Below are 9,808 nucleotides of genomic sequence, written 5' to 3'. Positions count from 1 at the left end.
AAGGATGTGTTTATGCAATTCACAAAAAAAGAAGTACAGGAGGGTAATAATCATGTGAAAATATAATTAGCTATGCAGACAAAGCAGAAAGAGACACCATTTTTCTTCCATCAGACTGACAAAAATTTGAGTTTAATACTATCAAGTGTGATGAGACCCACAAAGAAAATATAGAGCGTGCGACCTATAGGGGGAGCAGTGGAGAGCGTCAGTTGATATTTATTACCAAAGTCTGACTTCCTCCGCAGTGTTGTCCATCTTCTCCATGCTTACTGCTTGCACTTGCCCTCTAAGGTTTGAGGGGATCTAATTCCAGTTATGGGTCTGGATGTTACAAGAGGTGGAAGGGTGGGCTTTGAGGATAACGTGGTATCTCCTTGTAAGAAAACTCTCTCTGATGAGGACCCTGCAGGGTCTTCAAGCAAGAGGAAGTTTCTCTCCAGACAGAGGAAGGGGCTGCTTCCTTGTCAAGGGTTGTCCAGTTCAGATTCTCTGTACTCACGAGTGTTCCATTCTTTCCGGACCAGTTCCCTAACATTAGCATAAAGAGGACCCAGAGAAGCTGTGAATTCTGCGGAGGTTGTAATTTGAGAATCACTAGTCTCAGACATTGGGTCTGCTCTTCATTTGCCCACAGCTGTGAGAGACCAGAGACCCCTGTCTCTGAAGTGCTTGGGTCCTCTGACCAGACGTTAGTGGACAGTTCTGGGCACCGAGCCTGCCTTTGCCTTTCTTCTCCTCTGCCGGGCAATCCAAGGGACCAGCCCACTGTCAATGCCTTTAGTCTTCACTTCTACCATCATCACCGTACCACAGCAGCTGCTTGGTCCCTCAAAGCCTCCCTTTCACTCCCTTGTCTTCGCTCCAGACAACTCCAGGTGATAATTTTAAAATGTGCTTGTTACTCCAAGCCATGGACTATCGGGATTCCCTCTTCCACAACTTTCTCATCCACCAGATCAGATACCTAACCCTGAAGTCCCATCCTCATGGATTTCTTTCCCAAGGCCATTTCTGAATGGTTATACATTACATCACATTATTACTTGAATTATATCATATGCATATAAGCACATTATTGATACAATCAATATAATATTCACCAGTTATATTCTTTTAATAATTAACATTAATATTACTAAATGAATAAGAAAAAGGAATACTACACTCTACCGTCAGGGTTCAGTCAGGAAAACCCATCACTCAGGTGATTTAACTCAGGGATTCGGGGCTCACACAAACACATCATTCAGGTGATTTAACTCGGGGACTTGGAACTCAATGCAACTGCTGACAGGACTATAGGAGCAAAAGTCAGGAGAGGCAGCGCTAACGCCTGGGGAATCAGGAAGTTCAGGAATCACAGGACAATGGTGGCAGTGAGCCCAGCTCCCTGAGCACCCAGGTGATTTCCAGGAACAACCAAATCGTGTCTAGAAATTATGCTTGCATCACTAGAAGCCCACTGTTTCAGCCCTGTTCCTAAACCAGGGCTCTGCTTCTCCTCCACCTTCCAAATCTCAAGCAAGGACCGGAAATTAATGGAAGCTAAACTGGAAACTCGGAGCGAGGGAGTCTGGGAGCAGGCTTTCAGGCCCTGTAACACTCGGAAGGACATAGGAAGGAACAGGGATGGTGCCGAGGTAACAGTCTACCTACAGAAAAGAGAAGAAAAACAGCCATCCAACCTGCACAAAATAATGCCATTTAGGGGAGAATAAAAACTTCACAAAATAAATCTGATTATGTAGCAGAAGGAATACACAGACAGAGGTCTAGAGAGAAACATCAAACCAATTACTGATATGGGTTAATGAGTTTTATTCAAATTTTTGGTAATTTTTTACAATGACAGTATGTATTCAGATTAATGAAATAAATTAGGCAGAAAAAGGATGGAGGGACATAAGGTAAAAACTTGAGAGAGTTGGATTAAGACAACTTCAGTTTTTTTAAAGGATGCAGAATCTCGTGTTATATTTACAGACTCAGGGAAGGAGCCAGGATTCTGAAGAGGTTGGACATACAGCGGGGAGGTGGAGGCAGTGGTGGAAGGTCTTGGCAGGGGCTGGAGAGGCTGAGTTCCAGGTCCAGGTGGGGACATTAGCCGTGGAGGTACAGGACACACCAGACAGAGCAGGCGCTCTTTCAGGTAAAGCCAGAGGAAGAAAGAGATGAGGAACTGGGCTCTAGGGCAGGGGACAGAAAATTAGACCAGGTGCCCACGTGAGAGTGATGAGCAGTGAGGTCACTATGACTCCGCCTGATCCAGAATCTCAGGAAGATGCTGACGTGTTTCTGGACATGTCTACCCAGAGTGGCCAAGTGGAGCGTCAGGCTTGATGTTTCTGAGAATGACTGACCTCTCCCATAACATCATGATGGACAGCAGGCTTCTTCGACCTCAGTGTGATTAACATCAGGGGTCAGATAAGTCTTCGCTGGGGAGCTGTCCTGTGCACTGTGCTGCTGTTTACCAGCATTCCTGGCCTCCACTGACTGGAGGCCAGTAACACCCCTGTGCTAAGTCACTTCAGTCTTGTCTGACTCTTTGCAACCCTATGGACTGTAGCCTACCAGGTTCCTCTGTTCCTCTGGGATTCTCCAGGCAAGAATACCGGAGTGCGTTGCCATGCCCTCCTCCAGGGGATCGTCCCGTTCCAGGGATGGAACCAGCATCTCTTACGTCTTTTGCCTTCGCAGACAGGTTCTTTACCACTAGTACCACCTAGGAAGCCCCTAATCATCCCAGTTCAGTTCAGTTCAGTTCAGTCGCTCAGTCGTGTCCGACTCTTTGCAACCCCACAGACTGCAGCATACCAGGCTTCCCTGTCCATCACCAACTCCAGGAGCCTTCTCAAACTTATGTCCATCATGTCAGTGATGTCATCCAATCATCTCATCCTCTGTTGTCCCCTTCTCCTCCTGCCTTCAATCTTTCCCAGCATCAGGGTCTTTTCAAATGAGTCAGCTCTTCGCATCAGGTGGCCAAAATATCGGAGTTTCAGCATCGACATCAGTCCTTCCAATGAATATTCAGGACTGATTTTCTTTAGGATGAACTGGTTGTATCTCCTCGCAGTCCAAGGGACTCTCAAGAGTCTTCTCCAACACCACAGTTCAAAAGCATCAATTCTTCAGCGCTCAGCTTTCTTTATAGTCCAACTCTCACATCCATACACGACTACTGGAAAAACCATAAATTTGACAAGACAGACCTTTGATGGTAAAGTAACATCTCTCCTTTTTAATATGCTGTTTAGGTTGGGCATAGCTTTTCTTCCAAGGAGCCAGCATCTTTTAATTTCATGGCTGAAGTCACCATCTGCAGTGATTTTGGAGCCCCCCAAAATAAATTCTCTCACTGTTTCTATTGTTTCCCCATCTATTTGCCATGAAGTGATGGGACCGGATGCCCTGATCTTAGTTTTCTGAATGTTGAGTTTTAAGCCAACTTTTTCACTCTCCTCTTTCACTTCCATCAAGAGGCTCTTTAGTTCTTCTTCACTTTCTGCCATAAGGGTGGTGTCATCTGCGTAAACGAGGTTATAGATATTTCTCCCAGCAATCTTGATTCCAGCTTGTGCTTCTTCCAGCCCCACATTTCTCATGATGTATTCTGCATAGAAGTTAAATAAGCAGGGTTATATAGAACTTAAATAACTTCACTCCATAGTATATAGAACTTAAATAACACACACTCCAGTACTCTTGCCTGGAAAATCCCATGGACAGAGGAGCCTGGTAGACTACAGTCCATGGGGTCGCTAAGAGTCGGACACGACTGAGCGACTTCACTTTCACTTTTCCCTTTCATGCACTGGAGAAGGAAATGGCAACCCACTCCAGTGTTCTTGCCTGGAGAATCCCAGGGACGGCAGAGCCTGACGGGCTGTCGTCTATGGGGTCGCACAGAGTCAGACACGACTGAAGCGACTTAGCAGCAGCATATAGAAATTAAATAACCATCCTAAGCCACTAGTTATTTCAACCAAAAATAGCTCCAGACATTTTCACACATCGCTTGGCAGACGGAGCAAAATCTTTTCTGGGTGAGAACCACCGATATGGAGCTGGACTTGGTGCCTACAAGCCAGGCATGTCTCAGGACGGTGCAGGCTGCTTTGCCCCCATGGGTGCCCTGCCTGCTTCTGCAGAGGTGGGAAGGGACACGGGAAGCCACGCCCACTGCCCCCTCACTGCCCCTGCCACAGGTGTTGGCACACACCTTGTCCCCTTCAATGCCAGGTCACCCATCGGGCAATCCTGCCCTTAAGTCACTTCTCACTGTCACCACCTTGAAGAAGAGAAAAAGAAAATTAAGTCAAAGGTATGTTTCATAATCTTCATCAAATCATGTCTCAAAATATCCCCTTCGTCTTCTGGAAACTTCCTGTAACCCTCACCCACCCCCATTTATCTCAAATGTGTTAATTCCTACTGCTTTTCAGGCATTGTATCAGGGCTAGACTCTCAGATAAAGCAGGGTGCTCCTTGCCCCTGAGGAGATCCTATAAAATGAGTGTGATAAAGAGTGGTAAATATTAATAGATGCACACAACCAATGTTTCACAGCTCAGGGCGAATACCTGCAGGGAGATGCAGTCAGGGAGGCTCCTCGGCGGTGGTGATGTTTTGGTTACTTCCTGAAGGATGCCAGGACTCTGCTGCCAGCCTACACAGGAAGAGCCTTCCAGGCAGAAGAATGGGTTATGCAGACAATGAGGCTCCACCACACACTGTGTTTAGAAATGTTTGAAAAGGTAGATGCAACTGAAGTATTGTGAGCAAGGAGGAAATCAACCAGGGGCCAAACTATGATGCCTGCCAGCTGTGTTAACAAATGTGGGCTTCTCCTGTAAGTGAAGCCTTTTAGAACTGGGAGCCTTAGCTATGCTCTGACTTTTTTTTTCTTTAACTTTATTGAAGTATAATTGATTTACAGTGTTGTGTTAATTTCTGCTGCAAAGTGATTCAGTTATACATATATATGTATATTCTTCTACATATTATTTTCTATTATGGTTTATCACAGGAGATTGAATGTAGTTCTCTGTGCTATACAGTAGGACCTTGTTGTTCATGCATCCTGTATATAACAGTTTGCATCTGCTAACCCCACAGCTTCCCTCCCCCACCCCTCTCCCCCTTGGGCCCTGCTCTGATCTTAACTTCTCTGGGTGGATCACCCTTTCATCCTCTCTTTTAATCCAAGATCCAACCTTTTGGCTTCAGTTAAAAGTAATCCAGCCATTCACTTGAAACCCTACAGAGAAATTTCTCCATAATCTTTTTTGTTTTTTCTGTTTTTACCTCTGCAGAACAGATCCCATAATATCTATGAATCCACCTCCTGGGGTCTTCACAACTCTGTTATCATCTACTTTCTGTGTAGAAAATCCACAAGCCCTCCCCACAAACACCTACTTTTTGCCCAGATTCACTTCCCTCTCCTCATCAGCATAACCGGGAAACCTTCCTTACTTCTACTGGGATATCATATTCACAAGATGTTAAATATCCAAGCCCCAATTTCTGGGCATGATCCTTTCAGCAAAGATTAATTCTCCTTGCACCAGTCATGCTGGACATACTTCATACAGCGATTTTTCCGGCTATTTTTCCCCTGGAGAAAGTGGCTGTCAAGGTGAGTGATGTTAGGACACAGAGCAGTCTGCACTGCTGTGTCTCTCACCAGTGGGTCCTCATATGTATTTTTAATTCTGAAAGTATCTCGAAAGAGAGAATACATACTCAAGCTGATACCAGAGACGTTCTCAGGGGTCGTTTCATAGCAGCTGTTCATTTCATAGAGCGAGATGCTGCGGGAAGGGGACAGGCTGAGAGGTGAGATGAGACAGACAGAGTGAGGCTGTGAAGGCCAGCTTTCTCCACATCACAATCTGCTCCTACTGGCCCGTCTCTCCCAAGAACACTGATGTAGGATCAGCCACAGACCTCACTCAACCCTGAACCCTGACCTTGGTGCTCTCTTCCTAGTGTTCAGTATCACAATACACACCCAGCTTAACAGGAGGGCTGGGGCCTGGAGGGGGCAGGGGTAGGGAGGCCAGAGGAGAAAAATGGCTTGTCTTCTTCCTTATTTTTTAAAAATAATTTTATTTATTTAGTGATTTTTGGCTGTTTGGGGTCTTTGTTGCTGCACAGGCCTTTCTCTAGTTGGGGTGAGCAGGGCCATTTAGTGCTGGACCCAGAGTAAATGCCCAATAAATGGTAGTAATATTGATTAATGATAATTTGTGGGTAAAAAACAAGCTAATCATCTTTATACGTGAAAAAATTTCAGAGATTGTATGTAAAACATGAAAACATAAAACTTAAGCAAAAAGCATGGAATTGAGGTTGAAAGCATCATATGACATCCTGAAGCCCAAGAAAAGTGATACATTTGTTTGCATAACATCTTTAATATGGAAAAAACCCACAAAGTTAAAAAATAATGAAATGGGAAAAAAAAACCCTGCAGTAGTAGGAGAAGTGACTTCTGGTGGTCTAGTGGTAAAGAATCTGCCTGCTATGCCGGGGACGCAGGTTCGATCCCTGATTGGGGAACTAAGGTCCCATGTGCCACAAAGCAACTAAGCCTGTGAGCCAGAACTCCTGAGCCCCCAAGCCACAACTAAAGAGTCTGTGCTCCGGAACGAAAGATCCCACGTGCCCACAACTAGGACCCAAGGCAGCCAAATAAGCAAATAAATATAGAATAACTTTACAAAAGTAGTAAGAGCTCACTTTGTTTAAGCGATAACACTATGCACACATACACACAACACATAGACACCCTATTTGTGTGTATGTATATATATTCATATATGTATGTAGTTATGTGTATGTATTCCTATATATCCGTTGATATGCATGCTTGTATATGGAGAAGGAAGAATATTCACAAAAATTTTGGCTTATAGAGTTTCGTGTGATTTTAATTTTCCTTATGTTTTATATATTCTATTCCTTAAAAAAATGTATTTAATTTTAAAAAGAAGTTATTTTAAAAATTTTTTAATTAAAAAAAAAAGGCTTGAAACATTTACTGGATAAGACCAGCTTTTGGAGAACTGGTGCATCCTCCAGAAACCAGAGAGTTGAGCTAATTTCCAAGTTGAGATTCCCGGTGGGTGGCTAGGGGGTCATCCCACTAAGCACAAAGCCTCAGCTCAATCAATTGTATTAGTAGTAAGTCAATGGGAAATTGGCTAAAGTATAAAATGATTGAATTGCTTTTTACTTTGTCTGGAAAAAAGAGCACAGCCATAAAATGGAAATTGCTGGCACAGTCTTCACAGAGGACCCCCCAAAAGTAAGTGCTTGTTGTAGCTTATTGGATAGTTTCTCTATGAGTCAAGAGAGGTTAAGTGTTATAACAAACGGCCTTGAAATAGTATCTGAACACAATAAAGATGGATTTTCTGTCCTGCTGGGAGTCCACTGGGACTAGTATGGGTCCCCACGTGGTTACTGAGAGAACTAGACTTCCCCAAAGTGGTTCTAGCACAGAGTCTCTACAGAGTCTTCCTGGAGGAAGGTTAGCTGGTTTAGGGAACCCATTGCACCGTTTCTGCCAAGGGTCCAGGAAAGGGAGTTCCCAAGTCTACCAGACACCAGACTTCTACTCTCCACATAGTTTGAAGGCAGATCTTAGTTTCACCGTGCCCTGGAGGATAAACTATCCCTTAGGAAAATCCATCTCCTATTGCTCTAAATAACTTTCTAATAAGTTATTTAGTGTCCCACATACTTTGATATCCTAAAGGAGCCAGACGCTGCCAGCACTCCTATCTCTAGAAAGAAACTGGTTACTTCCCTTGTTCACCCCTACTGTTTAAATAAATTTCTCTTTCTGGTTTATGCATCTGTATATTTTGAGATGGAGTTTCCTTTCTATTTCCAGAAAGAATTTCTGGACCTTGAAAGCAGCAAGACCTGAGACACAGTAATTGGGTGCCTGCTCTGCAGTCCTGTGGGTCTCTGTCTGACTTCTCAGTGTTACTGATTCAAAACAGAAAGTGAAGCTTACAGTGTGGGGTGACCCCAAGCTCTTCAGAAGGCAAAGGATAAAGTCCAAATAACCAGAGAAGGCAGGATCAGAGCTAAAACCATGACACCAAGATCTGGTAGCTGGAAAAAAGCAGCCCACATGATTTTACCATCTAGGTAAAGCAAAGATGGGCTTCCCTTGTGGCTCATATGGTAAAAATCTGCCTGCAGTACAGGAGACCACCTGCAGTGCACAAGACTGCAGGTTTGATCCCTGGGTGGGGAATATCCCTGGAGGAGGAAATGACAACCCACTCCAGTTTTCTTGCCTGGAAAATCCCATGGACAGAGGAACCTGGTGGGCTGCAGTCCATGGGGTCACAAGGAGTCGGACATGACCTGAATGACTAACACTTTCACACTTTCAAAGAGAAGATCTTTAGGCAGTTGTCTTTTAGAGCAGGGGCTTCTCCCATGCTGGGACTTGTTCTGAGCCTGTGGGAGCCTACCTTTGCAAGGGAAAATGAGCTGGCTCCACCATCCAGAGGGTGGGGGGTTTGGGGAGTAGCGGGGGTGGGAAGGAGGGTGCAGGAGGCAGAGATGGGGTTGGGGAGGGGCAGTCCCCTTCCGCTAATTCTGGAGCATTCCAGAGCACACCAAAATTAATCCTCTGAATGTTCATTTCTGCTCTGCTGTCACTGAGGAGTGTCACAAGTGCTTCCTCAGTCAAGAAGAATTAACACGCTCCATGGGTTGTCTCTTCTGTTCACCAAATTTACTCACATGAAAACCTCTAGGCTCTCATATTTAATTCCCTGGGCATCTGAACTGAGGCTGGTGGAGAAGAGTGAGCCCACATCAGGGCCTTTTTTATTCACTGAGCTTTGCTTCAAGAGCCCTTTTTTGGGGGGAGTGAGTACATGGCTTTCTCCATGGGTACGTACTGTTGGGGTGGAAGTGGGTAATTGGGAATGAGAAGGTGGGGCTGTTCTCCTGGCAAAGATACTGAACCCAAGGAAACCATTGTTCAGATCTTTCTCTGCTCTAGCACTGAGTTCTCAACCCGGAAGAAGAACTGGCTAAATAATTTGTGGGGCCCAGTGCACAATAAAAATATGGTGCCCTTTGTTTAAAAGCGATTAAGACTTTCAAGATGGCTACAGCTGGACATTAAACCAGGCGAGAGGCTCCTCTACATGTGGAACTCTGAGTGACTGCACAGGTCACAAGCCCCCGAAACTGGTCCTGCTCACAGATTATCTTCAAATTATACACAGTCAAACTAAATACCAATTATTTTCTTCCTTGAATGTATTTTTTTCTCTGTGTACTTACTTATATTTAATGTGCCACTGTGCACCTGGGCAAAAAATTGAGGCTCACCCCAGATTTCTCTCTTTCCCTCATCCCCACCTTCCAGTTAGAGACTGTTTCTATTGATTGGGAGAACTTTCTTTTTCAGTACATCTTCTCATCCTAATCCCTGTTGTGTTTCAGACTCATGCTCTCTGACTGGATCTGTTCGCCTGAATGATCTCTCTAAATGGCTAATCTGACCACATCATTGCCCTACGGAAAAACCTTCATAGACTCCTTAGAACAGGGGTCCCCAAACTGTGGGATCTCATGCCTGATGATCTGAGGTGGAGCTGATGTAATAATATAGAAATAGAGTGCACAATAAATATAATGTGCTTGAGTCATTCTGAAACCAACTCCCACCCTGCCGTGGGAAAATTATCTTCCATGAAACAGGTGCCTGGTGCCAAAAAGGTTGGAGACCACTGCCTAGAACCTACAAAATAAAACC

Source organism: Giraffa tippelskirchi, chromosome 13 (genome assembly GCF_054371585.1).
Source record: "Giraffa tippelskirchi isolate mGirTip1 chromosome 13, T2T-mGirTip1v1.2.pri, whole genome shotgun sequence".
Taxonomy (NCBI): domain Eukaryota; kingdom Metazoa; phylum Chordata; class Mammalia; order Artiodactyla; family Giraffidae; genus Giraffa; species Giraffa tippelskirchi.
The sequence above is the reverse complement of the archived record's forward strand: the minus strand, read 5'-3'. Positions refer to the sequence as shown.